This window comes from Plectropomus leopardus, chromosome 5, assembly GCF_008729295.1.
Source record: "Plectropomus leopardus isolate mb chromosome 5, YSFRI_Pleo_2.0, whole genome shotgun sequence".
NCBI lineage: Eukaryota > Metazoa > Chordata > Actinopteri > Perciformes > Serranidae > Plectropomus > Plectropomus leopardus.
Window position 1 is genome coordinate 31426338 of NC_056467.1, and position 21926 is coordinate 31448263.

The 21926-nt window shown below is 41.4% G+C and overlaps 1 protein-coding gene across 1 annotated transcript in view; it reads right to left on the reverse strand.

Annotated features, from left to right (window-relative positions):
- The window catches only part of gpr4 (G protein-coupled receptor 4), a 72704-nt gene extending 51996 nt beyond the window's left edge, over positions 1-20708 (reverse strand). Inside the window, exon 1 of the mRNA XM_042486021.1 lies at positions 20582-20708. The gene's annotated coding sequence lies outside the window, so the exon portion shown is untranslated. The remainder of the gene's footprint in view (positions 1-20581) is intronic.
- Between the last annotated feature and the right edge of the window lie 1218 nt (positions 20709-21926).

Here is a 21926-nt window from a genome sequence, read left to right on the forward strand (position 1 = left end):
TCGACATGTCTAGGACACCCCATCCCTGCCCCCCCCCTCACTTTGTTTGCTAGGTGATCTCACTAACATCAATATGGACACTAACAAATCCTACATGCTCCTTGCAGCTCTAAGCATTGCCAAGAAAACTAAAAATCTTCTATTAGATCACATCTCCTTGGAGAAAATGTCTGCCTGTACAAAAAATCTACTCACAGAATTTGAACATATCTGGACCCCAATAATTAACTTCATTACATAGTGTCGCTGGGGGTCGGGCTTCGGAAAGGATTCTGTTTGCTGGCGGTGTACCCAGTTTGGCTCCCAGTGGGCCGATTGATCCGTGGCCGCTGTCACGGGGTGGCTGCGGGCCTGGCCTGGGGCGGTGTCGGGGGGTGCGGGGCCTCTGCCTCCTCGGTGTGGGGGGGTGCTCTGGGGGGTTGGGGGGTTGGTTGGTGCCCTTGGGCCCCGCCTGGGCTGCCTTGCTGGTGCGGGTGGGTCTGTGGCTTTGGGCCCTGGTGGCCTGTGCCTGCCCGGGCCCGGCCCTGGGGGGGCGGATCGGTGTCTGCTGTGGCGTCTCGGGACAGGCGTGCCCCCGGGTGCTCCGAGGGATGGGGGTGGGGGGGCATGTTGGGTGTCTGGGGGTGGAAGCTGGCCACATGGGGACAGCCCCCACTTTACCTCCTTGTCGACCCCCTATCCCATTACATCCCACCTCATAAGACTCTAGGGCCTTGAGGGGCGGGGCCAGTGGGTGGGGGTGGGGCTGCATTATGGCGGCCTGGCCCTCCTCCCTGCTCTGGTCATTGCACCGCCCCTTAATTTTAATTGCACAGGAGACACTGAGGGCATGGGGGGCGGGTGGGGCATTTTGGGAGACTCCACCGTCTGCCAGTGGTGGGGCGCCCATGCCCTAGCCATTCCCCCCAATTTTTAATTGCACTGTAGTCACTCACACATCTCATAACAAATATCTAAATACACACACCGTCACATGCATACACCTGCATCCATGTTGGACGGGGGGTCGGCAGGGGCGGGGTGGGGGTCTCCCACTGCCTCTGTCCCTGGTCCTGCAGGGCTGGACGGGGGGTCTGTGGTCTGGGGGTGTGGCGTCAGTTCTGCTGCGGGGGTGTCGCCGGTGGCTCTGGGATGGTGGTCGGCCTCTCTGTGCGGGACTGGGCTGGGTGGTTGCTTGGGCCCTGCTGCTGTGTGGCGGTTGCCCTGCCGGGGGTTTGGGTAGCTCTGGGATGGTCTGGACACTGTCTGTGCCTGTGGAGGGTTTGGCTTCTGGCTGGGCTGGGGGCCTGCTCTCCCCGGTCTCCCTGGGGTTTCGCCCCTGGCTGGGGTGGGGGGCCGCTGTGGCCCCCTGCCGTCTTCCCCACGGGGTATATGGGTTGGCTCGGGGGCGGTGGGCTGGGTCGTCATGGTGGGCCGTGGCCGGGGTTGGGGGGGCTCTGGCCTCTCTGGCCTCTCTGGTGCAAGGCAGGCTCCCCGCCGGGGGTCGGGGCGGGTCTCGGTGGTCTCGGTTGGTGGGGCCCTGTGGCTGTGGGCTCAGGTCGTGCCGGGGTTGGTGGCCTTGGGCTGGGCCGGGGGCCTCCTGTCCCTTGTCTCTCTGTGGGCTTCCCCCCGGCCGGGGGGGATGTTGCCTCTGTGTTCCCTTGCTTGTTCCCCCTTGGGTGGGGCGCGTGGCTGTCTCTGGGGCACGTGGTGTTGGACTCCTCCTTTGCAGAGCAAATCTGTTATGGTACCTCAAGGCACCCAGACCTCTCATACTGCATACCTAAGCTGCCGAACAGGACAGGTTAAAAAAAAAAAAAAAAAAGAAAGGAGCCCTCGGCGAACAACCGGTACAAAACAGAGAAAATCTTTTCTTTTTTTTTACTCTATTAGTTTACTCTTTTTTTTTCATTTTAGATGTTTCATATACTGTCCCGTACGTGTCTGAAGCTACCTGTGTGTGTTGAAGTTTGTCTTGTCTTGTGTGGAGCTGAGCATTCAAGATGTAGAGGAGCCTCAAGATTAAAAGGGTAATATAAATTTCAGTTCCAGTGAGGCTCCAATGAACAGCAGTGGTCAGCAGCTCTTTTCCCTTCAGTAATTTGTACTTTTTTGATGTTCTGTAGATGGCAATCTATAGTAGGGGACACGTCTCACTGTAGCTGTCTGTGTTTATTTATATTAAATGTTGACTGAAGTGTTGTAGAAATAGCATTAAAATAGAATCAACAATGCATCAACAACCAAAATCACTCCGTTTGCATTACTAGTACTCACGATAGAAAAAGGTGCATTGTTTCATTTATGCTATTGCTCATAGTAAAATATTACGCGTCATTGGATGATGCTTTTCGTCCGTCCGTATGGCCGAGGGGGCATCTACACAATGAAGGGCACCAAAATAAATAAACATGGGGGAGCTGGAAAGTGATTCTGAAGGTGGGGATCCAGCACAAGACACTGACACCGACCAGGTTACTCAAAACCAGGAGGAGCTCATACCCAAAGAGGGACTACGTCTGTCGTTTCTAATTTGGGGTATGAAAAGTAAGACACTGAACAAGGGGAGGCTGAATATATGCATATTCTCGATGCATCGTGACTCGCACCAGAGCAACTTGGAAATCTTTGCAGTATATGAACTTGAGAGCTGTTAGTTTGTTTCCAGCTCACAGTGGATGAATCCTCATGCTGCGGTTACAATTTAACCGTCTGCTAACATTCAGCTGTTGGCCAGAAGCTTCAGGTCTGCAGCAAAAACATCAACACTTCTGGCCTGGGACAAGCCAGGTCCTTTGAAGTAAAAGCACCATGTGTTTGATTTATTCAACTATAACAATACTTATTTAACTTCACTAAAACAGTACTTCATCTAACTCCATAACCTACTTTTTTTAACATTGTAGCAGTATTTTACTTACCTGTATAGTAACAGCAGTTTTTGTGACTTTATTTAATGGCAGTAACTACTTTATTTGTAACTGTACTTTATTTAATGACTTTGTATTTTAGGAGATTACAATAGTTAAGAGGAAATCTCAAAATATCCAGATATATAAAGTGATATAGCCTAAAAATATTGTGATATTATTCCAAAGCCATATGGCACAGCCTTACACTAATCTGTATTTTATACACTGGAAACCTCTTATACTGATTGCATCCTTCTTGGTGAAATTGATCACTATAAGCGAATTATTGTTATAACCCATTTCTCATGCAGATTATATTTTAATGACATCTGCATTTTTATTTCATTAATATATGTCAATCTTATTTACTGTTTCAAACAACAGCACAGCTGTTTTATTGTGTGACTGGTATCATCAATACATCTTACAAGGATGGTACGCTTTTTTTTCCTGTCTCCATCACGAGCAGCCACGACTAGCAGTCATTAACTTTAAGGAGACTGTTTTATATTGAGAGAAAATGACTGTCTTCTCCTTGTCTTCTTCATTTCAAGCGGCAGCCTCAGGTTGCTGCAGGAAGCAAACAGGTTACCGTCAGGCAAACAAAGTACAACCCCAATTCCAGAAAAGTTGGTAAGCTGTGTGAAATGTAAAAAGTAATGAAATGCAATGATTCACAAACCTTTTTTGACCTATATTCAATTTAAAATCGGACAGGTATACATATTTAATGTTTAAATTGATCAAATTTATCGGGTTTTTTTTGTAAAATATGCACTTATTTTGAATTTGATGCTTGGAACTTGTCAAGAAAAAAGTTGGGACAGATGCAAAACAAAAAAAACTAAAGAAGGAAAGATGTGAAAAGCTAAAAAAAAAAACCCACACCTGTTTGGAACATCTCAAAGGTGAATGGGTTAATTGGTGACAGATTAAAGTTTGACTGGTATGAAAGAGGCATTCTCAAAAGTCTCAAAAGTTATTCACAAGCAAGTATGGTCACCTTGTGAGAAACTCTTTCGGCGACAGTTAATTGCAAAGAATTTTTGGGGTTTGCCATCTACAATCCATAATATCATCAAAAGATTTGGAAAATCTGGAGAAATCTTTGCATGTATGGGACAGGACTGAAAACCAACATGGAATGCCTGTGACCTTTGACCCCTCAGACTCAACATTGTAAAACGATATTATAACATAAGCCTGGGATCACTCTGGAAAACCATTTTCAGTTCACACACTTCATCTATGCATCTACAACTGCAAGTTAAAACTGCCATGGAAAGCGAAAGCCAACAGCATCCAGAATTGCCAGTGAATTCTTTGGGCTTCTGAGATGGACTGACACAAAGCGGAAAAGTGTGCTGTGGTCTGATGAGTTTACATTCCAAATAGCTTTTGGAAATCATGAATATTGCATTCTGTTTTTAGCCATGTGTTACACAGCGTCCCAACTTCTCTGGAATTGAGGTTGTATTATGGTGGTAAAGGGAAAATAAAATGTAATTACTGTAGTTTTAAATTTTTTCCATGTGTTGTTACACATAAGAAGACCAAAAATGAGCACTGTAAGTGGACTGCTTGATAACCATCAGCAAATCATTTTAACAACCTTTCTATCGTAATTTATTCCGACCCAAGCTTATAGTGATCACTGTAATTGTGATCACTTTAAGAGGTTTCCACTGCATTAATACTGGATCATGTGAAATGTTAGAGGGGATGCTTGCATCGACAAACCCACAGAGAATTATGACTTGACTCTGCAGCTCCCCTCAGCTCCATGAAGCGTTTTATCGTCTTTTAAATCATTTTGGTTTTGTGACATTCAATTTTACCATTTTGGTTTAAACCTCTCACCCTCAACCTTTCTTTCTAACCACAACAAGGAGGAACTTTCTTTAGATGTAGGCGGAGACAAACCCAGACTTTAGAGTGAATATTATACTTGGATTAATTTGGTTGTTGGATTTGCCAATAGGCCATTTTTTCTAACAGTGCAAACTTTGCTGATCATAATAACACTGCTGCTCTCTGCATATGACAGGAATCAAGACATTTTGCATATTATTCATCCATATCTGCTCAATATATCTGACACACACATCATGTACACAGAAGTGCAAAGATGCACACACAGACAAATATAACCCAATTTTATGTGATGTATCATATTTCTTCTTGCCATTGCAGCAACCCCATTTTTCCTCTGAGATCATTGAAGTTTCATCTATTCATGTTCAATACTCCATTACAAAAACGGTCGATAGATGCAGACCTGAGAAGAGACTTTGGCAAGAGAGAGGAAGATGAGAGAGAGAAAAGAGAATGATAAAGGGAGAGGGATATCTCCTTTTCTTCAAATCATACTTTCAATGTCATGAAATCATCAGACTGTCCATTTTAGATTCAATTTGGGCACCTTTAACCTCTTTAACAACAGGCCTTTAAATAATCATCCTGATTAAACTTTACTTATTAAATAGAAGAGATAGTAAATTCATATACAGTAGAAGATTAAATAAGGCAACTTTTTGTTTTCACATCACGTGTGGTTTTATAAACCACCTTGAATTATTTATAGTTACCTTGAATTCATGAAGAAAACTTTGTTTTTCTCGCATGACTCCACATAAAAACGTGAAACTTATTTATTAATTTCGGGACCATGTTTAACAACAGAAAAACTATATCAAAACATCTGTTTGCAAACTCTCACCAAACTCGTGCAGTGTAATGTGTAATTAAGTCTTATTTGTCCAGTTTTATGGCTACTTCCCAAACACAAAAACTTGCTATAACGTTTCTATAGCCAGACTTTATTGCTATGGCCTTTTAGTGAAAATGCATGTGTTTGGGAAGTATTGAGCATACGACTGAATAAATTAGACTTAGATTATACTGCACTTAATTTGAGAGAGTTCATAAACTGATGTTTTGAAGACAGATTTCCCAGTCATGTTTTTTTTTTTTTGGCTTGTGTCTTGTGGGGTTTTTGTTGCACTTGCAGGGGTGTGGTGAGTGAGGTTGTAGTAAACTCTGCAAGCAAATGTGACACTCTCACACTGAGCTGGAAGGAAACAAGTGCTCATGACATTTGTAAATACTGAAAATAAATGGTCTCATACTGCCTTTTTGTTCATAGAGTGTGTTATTTTGCCCCAGGCAGGGTTCAACTGCTGCTCTTACACACAGGAGCTCAGTGGAGTGGATAGACGGACAGTGGAGTGGTGTGACAGCTGACATAAAACAATCAGATCAGGCTCTATAAACTCAATATAGCAGATGCTAATCAGCCAAAAAAACTTGCTTGACTTGATACTAATCTTTTAATTCAGATCAGGACATCCCTAGTTTTGCTGTTGTTAAGCACTGTCCTCAATGAATCAGTATGGTTGCCATGCTCTGTGAAAGCATGCATTTTGAATTGAACTCAAGTTGAAAAAGGCATGACTAATTGATATAAAAATGAAGAAGGCAGAGGGCTGTAATACCCTTTACCACCAAAATTAGCATGTATATGCAAACTTTGAAAAGCAGGAAAACCCATTTAAAATAGGCGATAGACTGCTCTCCCATTGCCAGTAGACTTTTCTTTTTTTTACTGGTATTTTTAGTTTGATGTCACCAGAAAAATGCTATCTAAACATTTCTCTTTTCCTTCTCTACTACTTTATTTCTTTATTTCCTTTTTATATCTTTTACTTATTCAGTCTCTCACAAATTCTGTGCCAACTAAATTTTGAAAGATGTTTGAGTGCTGCTTGGACAGAGATGGATGGCATTTAGTGGGGGCAATTCATTCCATTGCACCACATAGGACCTAACATTGGGGCATTCACCTGGCTATCGTATTTCCATCACTGCCAGTTGAAGCCAATCGGAGCTGTAGCTGATAATTGGCCATAACCACTGCAGAGTCTTTTGTCTCAGGAGTGAATGCCGATTGCAACCTTTCCCATTAAATACAAAAGCCAGATGTTCGCAGAAGTCAGTAAGTTTTTGTGCAGTGGGAAAGGGGCTTTCACTGTTCTGTTAGAGCCATCCTCAGCACAGCCCTCATACAGTCTGGACCAATCAGATTATAGCTTAAGGGAAAGAAAAATACATAAAACAATCAACATCTTCTGCAAAAACTTAAATTGAAGTCTTTTAGCACTTAACACAACACCAAGTGGTAGATTGTTTGGGCAGCATGAACAACAAAACTAAGAGTGAGATGGGAGGGAGAGATAAGAGAGGGAATGAGAAGAAATCGATTGACTGAGGGAAAGTGGAAAGAGAAAGAGAGATGGAAAAGGGGGAGAGCCAAATGGATAGGGGGAGACAGAGAGAGAGAGAGAGAAAGTAATTTTAGATTCAGGCAAAAAAAGAGAAAGATGAAAGAGAAGAGGAGGTAGAAAAACTGATAATGCAAATGGGAACAATGAGACTCAAACACAACAGAGAAGAAAAGAGAGAATAATAAAAGAAGCGAAGGTCATTGATCTTGAGAATATGATAAAGAAAGGAAGGGGGGGGTAGAAGAAAATTCAATGAGTGAAGAAAAGGAAAGTGGATAGAGAGATGGAGGTTTAATGTGGAACAAAGAAGGAAGACAAACAGAGAGAGGGAGATGTTATCGACCATCTGAAACTGCTCTAATGCTGGCCACAGGTGCTACTGTCTCCATACTGGAGACATCTGTGTGTGTGTGTGTGTGTGTGTGTGTGTGTGTGTGTGTGTGTGTGTGTGTGTGTGTGTGTGTGTGTGTGTGTGTGTGTGTGTGTGTGTGTCTAACAGGGCCAACAGTGTTTACAGACAGACAGTGGTGACCTCATCACGCCCTGGGTGCATTTAGACGCGGCGTCAGACTGTCAGCAGTTACACAAACACATACAAAGAGAGAGAGAGAAAGAAAGAGAGTCTCACACACAAACTTCTGATCACTGTGCCCCCCCCATCTCTTTTGTTTAAATTGCCTCCTTGGTCTGCAGGCCATCAGCCGTATCATTTCATCAACACACATTGATGTGCCGTGTTGTGTTTCATTACAGACTCACACTGTAATGTTTTCGGAAGCCCTTCAAAGTTTGTTGATGCCAGGATCCAGTTTTCCATTTGAAGGAATCCACCAACAAACCTTGATCTAATCAAACTGTGTGACAACAAGTCTGGTAACAGTTTGCTTTAAAGAACATCCACACTGAGCAGGGAGTTGGACTGAAAAGAGCCCTGCATTAAAATATCACAGCAGGTTGCATTAGTGGGGGTGTGCTGTTTATGATACAGCAAAGAAACTAAAATCTGAACCAGTTTGTCCAGTTTAAGTGATTGATGAAAGCGATAGTAAGAACTTGCTGCAACTATTTTATCTTGCGTCGTGACCACAGACTGTGCAAATAATGGACGTAGGTACCATAAAGTCGCCCATTGGTCTGTGGACTCCTGTTTTAAAGCCTCAAGTATTTCAATTCAGCTATCGCAAATCCGTGTTTTTAGAGCCAGAAGCAGTGGCGTGTCTGTTTACTTTTGGATCCAGCCTCTAGTTTCCATATGAAGAACTGCAGTTTTTGATACTTTTGTGTTGGCTTCAGTTTTTTAGCTCCAGAGGTTGCTGCCAAGACGCAACAATGTAATGTGGACACTCTTTAGTCTGTTTACCAAAATAATCCACAAGTACTGTGTGCTTGCATGTTTTGAACTGGTGCAGCACTTGCCAGTGACATGACGTCACAGCAGTTAGTTTGTTAGTTAGTTTGATGGTTTGAATTTTTCTGGTTTGAATATTTTGCAGACAGCCCTTTGTTGTTTTGCTGGAGTCTCTTGTGTTGCAATGTGCTGATGGACTGGTTCCATTCAAATGCATGAGAGAGCTGTGTTTTAGTCATAGAGGGCTTAAAGGAAAACTTTGCCAATTTTACAACAAGCTCTTTGTCAAGTTGACAGTTGAGGATTTAAATCATGAGTCAGAAACCCCTCAGTCAGCCAAAATTCTTTAAGTTACGCAGGTGTTTTTTTTTTTTTTTTTTTTTGCCAGGAGTGCTCCTTGTTCTCACACTGCTCTAAGGTGCAGGAAGCTGCAGACCCTAACCCAGGGGGAGTCTGATTGAGACCAAGGATGCTGTTCAGAGGAAGAGAGTGGCATTGCTTGGTCAGGCTCCAAAATGTTTTGTTTTTTTTTTTTAGCTTTCTGCTTAGAAGTAGTGACTTTCCAACACACAGCAGCATAATACAATACAGTCTCTGGCTGTAGTGTGATAGTCTCTGGCTATATTTTGATAGTGTCTGGCTGTAGTGTTGGCATAATCTGTTGTTAGCGTAGCATAAGCACATTATCTCGGAGGGCACCTGAGCGTGTTTATTTTTTATTAATATGAACATAGCTGTAACCCTGAATGTTCTGGCGAAACCTGTTATAACTCTTTATGTCTTTATGAAAAAGAGAGAAACAAGTAGTCTAATATCCATACTGAACAGCCAAATCCTATTTGTTTGATATAATTCAGAACTGGATACAGCCATTCCCTCTGTTCCAAATATGCCCAAATCCTGGCAAAAGTCCACCAGGTAACTCAAAACATGTAATCAATGTTGGCTGGCAAGGGGTGTCCTGGTAACTCACAAGTTGGGTGCAGAGTTCTTACTGCAGTGACTGGTGTTCAGATCTGGTACAAGGCCCTTTTGCTCTCTCTGTCATTTCTCTACAAATCCCTTTCATAATGAAGCATGAAAACTCCTGTGGCACATTGGTGGGAAGCTCTGGGCGCTTGTAGCACAGCCAAACACTGTTCATAAAGCTGGTTGAAAGTCAGCAAAGTTCCCCTTTAAGTTAGGCTAGGCAAATTTCCGTGAATCCTCAAACTGCGGAAATTGAAATTGCGTATATAAAATACACTAAATGAGAGCATGTCAGTTTTGAAAAAAAACCTCCAGTTTATTACAGAAAAGTTTCTACATCAAGTATTTCAGGCAATTTGAAAAAGCCATATTTGGCAAAACTGCAATGGAAAAACTTTTTTAGCTTTTATAGGTCACATGATGCTATGGCTATGCACTTGTCAGTAGGAACTGGCCTCCCTCATGATGCAGCAGGAGCTGCAAGAGGTGTTATTGCATTGCTTAACTCTTCAAAATTTGAGTGGAAAAAGGTCACCCGAAAGTTTTGAATCCACAATTCCTCTGTGAAATTGTGGACTGTGACCTCCCAGAAATCCCTCATACGTGGTCGCTCCCACGTATAAGGAGCTAGCCTTTCCATTATCACTTGCATTACACGCCTGTGTTGCCTTTAGTTGGAAATAATAATGGCTAGTGCGGTGGCTGCAACAGAAATATACTGGCTGATGTTTTGAATATCCATCGCCATGCAAGTTGCACAACATCGCAAGAGAAGTCAATAAAATCACTCAATGGAAATGCAGTCATCTCGCAATTCTGTTTTATGGACATTTTGAAAATATCTGAGGAAAATAGGAGTCAGATTTGATTCACCATTCATTTTCTCTCGATAATGACAATGAGTCCAGTTTTAAACTCAGGATATTAGCTAAAACAGAGAGAGTTAGGATGAATGAATTAAATACATTATTTAAGGAGTTTTATTTGAGAATACATGAAAAATGTAAGCAGTAATGTGAGGAGAAAGAGGTAAAAAGTGACTGAAACTCAACGCTTGAACGTATAACTAAAACATTAACCCTGAGCTACTGTGGAAAAAACAGATTTTTGGGATAAAAAAATTGTCTTATTGTTATGACAAAAAACAAGTCGAGGCAGGCAGGAGGTATTGATGCTGATGCAAATGAGCTCTCGATACTTAAAAAAACAGACGCAGAGTCACCCACAATTAAACAACAAAAACACAGCTCAGTTTTGAGACCTCCAATTAAGCATGAAGCTACATCTCCCCATGTGGCCTCTGTGTGTGTGTGTGTGTGTGTGTGTGTGTGTGTGTGTGTGTGTGTGTGTGTGTGTGTGTGTGTGTGTGGAGGTGTGACTCAAACCACTGTCACCTTGGCTTATGAGTCATCCCTCTAATTAGGAGAGCAGAATCGTGACACCTCTCAGTGTCTCCGGAACAATTATTCAATTAGGTGAGCTGTGAGCCCGCAGGGGGACATTTTTCATTGCAAACAGGACGAAAATAATCTTATTTGTCCATCCATCACTCCAGTGTTGGTGCACATTTAGTTTTAGGGACATTGACCTGTTGGTTAACTTGCCAATTAGGGACTGATATTCATTCATCATTTTCTTTTGGGTTTTTTGTTTTGGTTCTTTTCACTTTTCTTTTTTCGTGGTTATCTTCTGCCTTCTGCTAAGAAGTGGTGAATTTACAGCTCACAGAAAAATTAATATATAGTCTCTGGCTTCTGTTTGATATCTAGTGACAGCAAAAATTTTTGCACATTTTCAATCCATCATTAGCAACGTTAGCACAGATTTACTTGGAGTCCTTAGTTGGCTTGTTTACTTGTTTGATTATATATTTGAATTGTATTGCAGGACAAATATACATTGAAGTTTTTAGCTCTTTGTTGAAGTCATTTTTGCTTTTTTGTGGTATCTTTGGGTCATTTTCTGGTAACTTTTTATTAATTTCTTGCTATTCTTAGGGAGTTTCTTGTTGAGCTGCTTGTCAACTTCTTACCATGTTTTTGAAAGAAAACAATTCAATTTGCTCAGGTTTCAAAGAGTTAATCACGCTTGCACGGTCATTTTTCTCCCCTTACTATTTGTTACTGTCTATGCAATTATTTTCTATCATTTTGAGGAGGTTGCCAGCAGGCCTGACAATAGCAAGAAATGAACAACTTCCTCGTGTTTATTCCAACGGCTATGTCAAAAAACAGGTGTCCAGTTGAATGTCATGTTCAGCACAACACACCCACAGAGTAACAGTTTCATGAGAGGCCAGACACTACACATGTTTTGTATTTGTATGTGTGAGCGCAGCATCAATGTGATTGAAATCTGATCTCTTTCACATGTGGATTCAGAAGTAGCAGACTTTCTGTGGTGTCTCATAAGTCTAACTGTCATGCATGTTTAACCCAGTATGTAATTTATATATGCAGCACCATTTACCCTAGGGCTGGGTATTGTCAAGAACCTCACAATTGAATTCAATTTCGATTCTTTCGATCACGATTCGATTCAATATAGATCCAGTTGCTTTGATATCGATTCAGTTATGTGTGTTGATATCAGAAACACCAGAATAATTCATTCAAATACCTTCTGATCTGTGTTCCATAAAGCATGCATTATCTGTATTAATTTTGAAAAAACACCAGAATTTCTTTTACCATTACATTATTCTTTATTAAATAAAAATGAAAACTAAAATAAATTTGAAGTACAGAAAAGTGCACATTTTTGCCTGAGCTGAACTTAACAAAAGTAATAAACATTTATGCAACCTGCATTTGTGTGTGATCCACAGCTTTAGTGTTATCATCGGGTTGCAAAACATCTGCGTGTTGTTGGCTCAAATGGTTACGTAGGTTTGTCGTATTGTTACAGTGTTTTAACACTGAATCACGAGGCTCACGCACGACGTGACTCGACTTTGTGTATCCAAACTTCAGCTTTTAATGTTGTCGGCGCTGATTCTAACAGCTACCTCGCGCCACTGTTGCCATTTTAATGAATAAACAACAGACTTTGTTTTGGGGTCAAGCGGGGCCTCTGAACAACGTCAATCATACTCTGGCGGCACTCATACTGCCCCCACGGGAGCGGGGCGTCATTACAATGGAAAAAATCGATTTCAGGATTTTATGAATCGATATTGAATTGGCAAAAAACATATTGCAGTGCACTGATGAATCGATTTTTTTTTACCCAGGCCTACTTTAGGCAGGTATTTTTTTTAAGTTGCCACTGGCATGATAAAGTAGGTTATTTCAAGAGCAGTAGGGCTGTCCCCCTGGAAGTTGAACATTCACATCTCAGGTCAGTTATTAAAGCAATATAACTGACAATGAGGCGCTTGTGCTGAGGTCATCAAGCATCACTGAAGTGCTCGAATGATTTTTAAGTACAACCTCGAGTGTAATATTACGATTATACAACTATTACTGATAAAATAAGAATGTATAATCAAAATGCATTCATTCTGCTTTGAATTAGCCACTATGCTAACAGCTACTTTTAAAATCTCCTGAGGTGGGTGGCACGCATAAACACGTCATCAAAACGTCACACTCGTGCCGCTCATGCTCACGTCTTTCCAGCTTTACGTTTTACACAGACCTCATTTCTGGGCTGTTACTACCTCCATGATGGCATGATATTCCCTCCTTGAACAGGCACTGTAAATGACTAGTATTTCAACTAGTGAGGGTAGTAACTTTTAATCAAGTAGTTGACTGACTGCGCACGCCCCTATATACATGATTTTACTGCTGCTATATGTCATTCAATTTTTAAAAGTACCATCCAAACTGCGCTTGGTGGAAATCCCAACATGGGAAGCAAAGTAGACTAGGTCAAACTGTTTTCACAACAGTTCTCAAAATACTAAGTGTTATGTTACATTCTGCTATGCTACAGTATGTTATGTTACAGTATAATGTGGTAATGTAGTGCAGTGGGTGTCGCTCCTCCAGCCAGGCTAGCTGTTAGCATAGTTCTCCACCACTGTAGCCATTCCGGCCCCTTTATCACAGTGATTACTTAACCACAGAGGCTCTTAAGTGCTGCTTATCAGAACTCCTCTGGAGAGCAATTACACAATCACTGCTCTCTCCTTCACATTCAGCCTGCTCTCAAGCTCCTGTTTTTATCCTCCTGTCTCCTCCCCTCTATCCATCATCCTTCTCTCATCTCCAACCTGTCTCCTACTGCCCTCCTCTTCCTCTTGTCCTCTTCTCTGCTCTCCGTAGCTCACTTTTTTTTTTTTACTGTCCTTTAAAACTTCTTGTCTTCTCTTGGTCTCTGTAATTGAATTTCCTTTCCTGATCAATTTTTTCTAGTCATAGGATAACTGAAAACTTTGACCTGCGGATGGCACTAGATAAAAAGTCATGGCAGTATTGGCAATCCATGGTTTTTCATTCTGGAGTAAAGTGAGACTGACTGTCACTGTGAGTCAGGTGGCTCAATATCATAAAATACAAGTATTATTTATTCTAAACTATGAAAAAGGCCATACTCCAATAATATCACATTCTGTTCCAACACACAGTGCAGTGCCACATGTTCTAAAAGACTGATGATACAGTGTGCTGTACGTGTGTTTGTCTCCCAAACTTCACCCCAGGGGGAACGCATTCTTGTAAAGGTCACACAACTGTTTGAGGGAGAAGGTGAAGCACGGGAGGGGAGAGAGATCTATGTAGGTCAGGGGTGAGGAGGAATTGGTGGTGTGTGTTTGGGTGGGGAGTAGTAAAAGGAACCGCTAGGTAAGCAAAGCTGAGGCTCTTAGCTAACCACAGTCATTCTTTTGCCTTCAAGGTCAGAGCAAAAACGCACAGATTATCTGTCCAGAGAAGTTAGAAATAGTTCAGTGCAAGTGATGGAGGGGGTGAGGGAGAGGAGAGGATGGTTTCCTTTAGTGTTATAAATATTGCAATGAAACAAAACAGAGTCAGTCAGTATTTCTTCTGCATTGTGCAATCAGAAGTCATTTAATCATTTTTGGTCAATGATGTCTTTGAATTTTGCTGTCACACTCTGCCTCACAGAGCCCCGTTCATACTTTAACACTTTGAGTGGAAAACAAAGGAAATTGTTGGGTATTCGTACTAAATGACCAACTCCGATTCGACTGGTATAACTGTGAGTCAGGTACAGCAGTACCAATGGTTCAAAAAATAGAGTCCATTAGACTCCTTTACGCTTTCATCAGCTCGCTGTGTAACTTAAGTAACGTTAGAGGTCGAGATAACTTGTAACAACAATCATCTTTACACTAAGCAAAACGGTGAAGCTGTGGGAAAAAACAACTATTATTGTATTGTGAGGATCACATCCAACATGAATTTCAGCTTTCTTGAAGATGCCTACAGGTTCAGTCAACTATTTAATTTCATCAGGTTCCTCAGTTCATGCGGTATATGTATTTATCACTTTCTGCCCTCAATCTGATTTTCCCGCTTCTTAATGGTCACCTGATTGTAAACAAGCTACCGTAATCACATGAACATAAAAGCAGAAATGGGAGGAAAGAGGGAGAAGGATAGAAAAAATGAGGGAATGATGAAAAAAAACAAAAAGAAGAAACCAACTCGAAGATCTTCACATTAAAAAGGGATGGGGGACAAGGATAGAAATCAGAGGAAAGAGTGCAGACATAGAGAAGAGGAGAAAACATTTTAATATTACAACTGTTGGAGCTGAAAGCTGGAATCCTATAGCAGGAACAGAGGAGTCATTGTGTCAACCGTTTACTAAAAAGAACATTAAGATCTGTTGAAACATTTCCCCGCAACTCAGTGAAGCTCAGTTCTCTGCCAGAGATCACAAGCTCTCTGTCCCTCTGAGCCCAAGGAGGCTCATCTGCTCCACCGCTTAACGAAAATATAACACATGTACAAATTTGTGTAATATACACATCAAAATGCTAGAAATTGTCGAGTCATTATAAAAACTGAATATTGTTCTTAAGAATTCTGAGCATTTAAAAAAAAGGAAGTGGCTGACAAACCATCGTTTGTACAGCATGAAAATCATAGGGTGAGATGAATATCATTTGATTTGTTTAAACTCTATTTATCCTTCTTAAAGTTGTGTGGTTTCATATCTGTGCTGCGTTTTGTTTCCCTCTGTTTCCTCCTGACACAAATGGAAGAGTGTTGCCAGGAAATAATCCATCAAAGACATGTAATGTCACTTTATAAACTCAGCTTTCACATCCCCATCTTTTAATTCAGTGTGTCTGCAACAGCCCAAAAAGGAGTAGATCTACAACTGTTAATACTAAACAACCAAAGGTGAAACTACATCACAAGGTGCTCAGCTTAACAGTTTTCATTATTAAAAGCCCAGTGTGAAGGATTTAGGGGACATATTGGCAGAAATGAAACATGCTATAATAAGCATGCTTTATTTAGTGTATTATCACCTGCAAGTGTTAATCATTGTGTTTTTGTTCCTTAGAATGAGCTGTTTGTATCTACATAGGGATATGGGGCCTCATGTACAAAGGGTGCGTACGCACAAAAACGTGGCGTACGCCCTTTTCCATGCTCATGTTCAGATGTATCAAGAGTGAAATGACCTTGCACAGTGCTCCACGCCAACTTCATGGCTGGCATATGCAAGTTTCTACTGCTTTTACTGCTTCTTTTTGCCTGTCAGTAATTAGGTGAGTGGATATAAAAGCATGTGCAAAATGGTGCAGAAAATAATGTTAACAACAATGGCAGCTTTAGCATTATGAGAAGATATTGCAAATGGCGCAGTGTGAAGACAAAGCTTATTTAGAGGCTGAGAGGGTTTTATATGCACACACGATGACCACTAGCTGATCAGCCGCTTTAGGTTTACGAGGCCAATCCTCTTGGAACGCTGCACAGAGCAGCGACCGGTCTGTTTGATATGACCATGCGCTGCCCATACATGTGCTGATCACACTGGGCTTCCTAGGGGCAGGCACATTCCAGACAGAGATGGCCGACCAATCGGTACTGCCAGTCAACCCTGAGCTGAGCCATGCCAGCTGTGTAGGTCGGAATTTTCTGCATGTCAGCCAGGTATATCAAAGTCCCATACAATGCAGATGAACAGGCCAACATTAAAGCGCATTTTGCAGTGAGAGCTGGTTCTCCTAATGTAATCGGAGCTATCGACTGCACACACATTGCTATAAAAGCACCATCACAGGATGAATATATTTATGTTAACAGGACGCGTTTTCATTTGCTCAGTGTACAGATCATATGTGATGTGCAAATGCAGTTAACAGACATTGTGGCAAGGTGGCCTGGATCAACGCACGATTCATTCATTCTAACGAGCAACATGTTTGGGAACAGGCTACAGGCTGACACGGTGCGCGATGGGTGGCTTCTTGGTGAATAAATTATTTATTTGTTTAACTGTCCTAACATTAATCCCCCTGACACGCATTGAGCATGTGCGCCACCGAATATCATCCTGTCCTCACAGCATAATTACTTTGCAGTGGTTCAAGTTAGTGACTTGTTTTTGCTGGTTAAACTACAGATTCTCCAACAAGAGTTCTCCAACAAGCCCCTATTTGTCTCTGTGTGTAAAGTAATTATGTTGTGTATAAACATGTGCGTAAAGTTTGAAATGACTTGATCAGCCTGACCTTTTCCCCTGTGCACTGCTGCGTTTATTTACAACAGTAGTATGTGATCCATGTAAGTAGTGTGTAACATTAACAAATGGAAACTGTAAATCCATTTTGCGCATAAAATATACCTTGAGGAGTGTCTCCAACTCACATTCTGAAAAATTCTTCTTCCTCCCAGTTTTACTCATCGCTTATGTTTGTGTTATCTGACGGTGCAGAGAGGGGAATCCTATTTGCAGGACCTATTTACATTAACCTGCATATTTAAATGGGGGTGTGGAGAGGGAGGAGTCAGGTACTCCTTTAAGTGCGCTGGATTCCACATTGATTGGGATGTACAAAGGAAATGTGCTTGGATTCATGTGTGCACACAGTTTCATACATCTGGATTTTTTTGTGCGTACAACGTTTTCTGGATTTATTTTATTTATTATTGAATTTTTAGAGCCATATTTCAGTAGGAAATCCAACGCAAGTCTTTGTACATGACGCCCCTGGTTCTCCTTTATGGAGTCTGCCATGTTGCACTGCTCTAGATAGGGGAATTGTGTTTCTGCACTGGTTAGTGTAGTTAGCAGCCCCTCCATCCCAAGAATCATGAGAAGAACACAGCTATTTTTAACCTTTAACTGCTTTAATTAGTGTTTTTACCGGTTTAAATCACAAGGTCATTTTGTTTTGGAGAGGAAGAGACTTCCTGGTAAAACCTCATGAACATCTGGATCTTATGTTATCAGAGAAAAAAGCAGGTGCTGAGCTAGTGGCCCATCAGCAAAGGCCTGAACAGCATTAAAGAAACTCTAATTTGTAACATAAAACTGCTTTATTATGTTTTTACTGATTTAACCATTGGGGTCCATTTGTTTTGGAGAGCGGGAGACCTCTGCAGATAATTCAGCTCCTGGTAGAAACTTCCTAACCACATATATAGAAACCTACTTAACCTCCTGCAGACTGCGAGATTTTTGCAATCTTATGAGTTAAGTGCAGCTACACTCTGCGACATGGATCTCAGTGAACTTGGGTACGACATCAAGTTTGATGTGTGCAGACTGTAAGATGACATCACCTACAATATCAATACGAAGTGTGTCCATGAACGTAACCAATATCGTAGAAGTGTGTCATCCATCTACTCTGCTGTAGTGGTTAGAGAAAAATATAAACAAACAAATTGAGCCCTTGCTATAATGGCATCTATTTGTGCTGAAAAAAAAGAAAAAAAGAGGAAGAGGAGGAGGTCACGGTTAGGGAAAAGAGGCCAACTTGGCACAGCAATTTTGCAAAGACAGCTCGAAGTATTACTAGCATCTACTAGCATTTAGAGTCGCGCTGATCAATGCATCATTTCAAGCTGCATTTCAGTTTTTTGGTTTGTAGACAAAGGTCGTAACAGCAGTTACATAGTGAGATGATCATCCCAAATTTCTAACACTGCCAGAAATTTTATCCCAGATTGTCTTTGATTGCATGATGGAGACAACAGCCATCCTCGAATCTCTCTCACTGTGCGATGCAGGACCACTGTTTTAGAGTGATGTTAAGATGGTCAACATGACAGTAACTTTTCAGCCTGGATCGCCCCCTGGTGTCTGACTGCAGTATATCTCATAGAGTCCACCCCTCCATGTTAGTGAATGGACATAGGCCAAACTAAATATTCAAAGTACACACCAAATTAATTTTTCCCAAAGATGGTTTCTGTCACTGAAGGTAGTTCTCATCACCCTGATGTTTGTGCAAGTGGTCATTCAGTTCAGTTTAGTTCAGTTTTAATGAATTAGTAAATTATACAAAAAGTTGTTTTTTTTTTCTCTCCATGATTGACAGTTGTGTTAGCCAATCCATGTGCTTGCATTCAGTGAGGCTGCTCGTGATTGATTAGATGAGTGTTTGGGCGGGAACTCCCACCGCGGATATCACAAGTGCTCTTACTCTGGCTCAGAATGACTTTACCAGTGCAAAATGGAAGCACTTGTATCCCAGGCCTCATTTAAGTCGGGGCATCGTCCATCTTTATGTACATGGCCACAACCAGAGATATCGCCATGTTTCTGTTATGATGGTCATCTTTAGTCTGGGACAACCCAAAATCGCAGTGTATACTGGACTTTACAAACAGGAAAAGTTTCAGGTGGTTGCAATCTCTAATCTTCACCACTAGATGCTACTAAATCCTACACACTGCTCCTTCAAGAGATTGACCTGTATCTGATTCCTCCATGTGCAAACGAATGCAGCACAAGTGCTACTGCAAGAAAATAAAAATCTGGATCACCACCACATTCTGATCAACCAATTTCTTAGCCAAATGCAACTTGATCTCCGACTTTCAGCCATGTGTTTGTTTTTGATATATCAGGCTGACAGAAAACTGAACCTTCCTCGCCTCATTTTCAGAGTTAAAGATCTACAGACGCCTTGTCAAAATAATGAAATGGCAAAATTTCAACTTTAAGATTCACATTGATACAGAACACTTTCAGTTTGGTTCAACATTTCGTTCTACAGGGTTCTTCATAGCACCAAACTCGTTCTGCTACACTTCTTATCTAGCAGAACAATTTTCTGGTCCCTGCACAGAGCGAGATAAAGTCACAGGAGCTCAGTGACACAAGCGGCTGCTTTAGTTGTTCAGTCTCATGATTTATTAATTGTCTGGAGTCAAAAACCCCAGGAGCTGTGGCAGATACACAAGTGCCTGCTGTACTGTAGCGTCAATGCTTCCATCTCATCCCGTTATCCGTTTACAAATGCGATTTGACTTGCTTTTGCAACAAATTAATAGTAGCAAAAACCAGCGTGCTGTGTGCAGAGTGGAAGTGGTGTCAGATGTAAAAAAAAAAAAGCTGAGTTCAAAGTCAGGGGCAAGAGCAGAGGAGACGTTCGTGTACAGAATCCTCTGACTTATCTTTTTTCTTTGACGGCTTAAAATGTCTCTGACAGTTCATTATGTACAGTAAGAGCATCATGTTCACTTGGAGTGGAGTGTTTCCTCCAGATCATAAACACTGAAGCAATGTGTGACTGGATGTTATGGGATGTGAATACACTGACACACTGACCTAATGATCCAACTGCCAGGAATAATCTTAACATCAAGTAAAAAACTATAGTAGATAGATTGAACAGCAAGTTTGTAAACTGTGATGGTAGAATGTTCCTATGAATATAGCCCATATTATTTGTATAATTTACCATAATTCAGTTTTGTTGTATTTAAAACTAGATATTGTAATCCATGTGCAGGTGTCAAAATATTATAAAAAAGACATGTTTATACATGTGTGTTGGTTAATATCGGAGTTTATTGGTCCCTCTAGAGCTGAATTAAAGCTTTCTGTGACAGGTGCAGGTTTCACTTCTGCCTCTGTGTGCAAAGAAAAGAGTGAAGGGAGAGTAAAGGCACCGCTGAATAATAAAGGCACACGGTTGTACTCACATTGAGCGTCCAGAGTCACTGCTGTCACCTCCATAAACAGCCCGTATCCATCCAGAGAAACAAAGTCATGTCATTTTATTCAACCTCCATGGGAAAATGCTCAGTAGTAATAGTGATGGTGACTTTAAACAGCCTCCACAGTACAGGACGGTGTGAACAGAGCGGCAGCAGCCTGCAGACTGAGACACAGAGAGAGGGAGGGAGAGAGAGCGAGAGAGGAAGGGCGGAACAGTCATCAAGTCATGCAGAGTGCCGCCTCTCTCCCTCTCTCTCTCCCTTTCTCTCTCTCCCTTTCTCTCTCTTGCGTGCACGCTTTCTCTTTCTCTCTCTCTCTCTCTCTCTCTCTCTCTCTCTCTCTCTCTCTCTCTCTCCTTGAACATAAAGTACAAAACAGTTGGTTGGACATACTTGTTTCCTTATCTTGTCTATATGTGGTTATAGGAGCAGAAGAGTGCAGTCTAGGGGGCAAGGTATGCATTGCCTACTCTGGCTCCCTTATAAGTCACATTTCCTGACCCAATAATAGGCCTAATCTAAAACTTTAAACAAAACCCTCGTCCCAATTAGAGGCCCAGTTCCTTTTACTAGCGCAGTATAGTGACATATTTTGGCAAATAAAAGAAAAGGCCCAGTCTGGCTGCCTTGCATTTCATTTTTTTAGAAGTTCTTTGGATGTATAAAACTGAATTGTTAGCTACCTGCTGGAGAAAACATCAGTTAGCTGCTTACATCACGTGTACAAATATGTATAAATGTTTAAACTTTGGTCAGTATGGATTTGCAAACATCATTAGCTTGGTATGGTTTTGTACAATTCAATCATTCAGCTAATTTTACTGAAACCGTTAGCACCAAAGAAGACAGTATTATTGGCATAGTAAACAAGAAAGATACAAAAAAGAGAGCAGTAGATGTAGAGAGCTATTTTTTTTTTATAGAAAAAAGGTAGGGAAAGATGACCAATCAATTATTTACAGAATTATTATAATTTTCAAGCATAGAAACGTACATTGTTGGATTTGAACATCATTATGTCAGAAAGGGTTGGAGCCAACAGTATCATTGCATTCATGTAGTGCTGAAATAATCAGAAAAATTTGTTCCCCGTACGGAAAAAAAATTAAGTGAATGCCCCCTAATGTCGGAACAGTACTAAGAAGGAGAAAGAGGAACCACTTCAACCTCAACCTCAAAATCCAAGATGGATGCTCAAAACAGAGCAGGAAAATACCAGGCGTGTTGCAGTTTTCTTGGCAATTTTGTGTCTCTCTCTCTCTACATGTGGGATTCTTGATCCCCATCTGCTGAGTTTGAAAAACTTTTTTCATAAAATACACAGACGTAT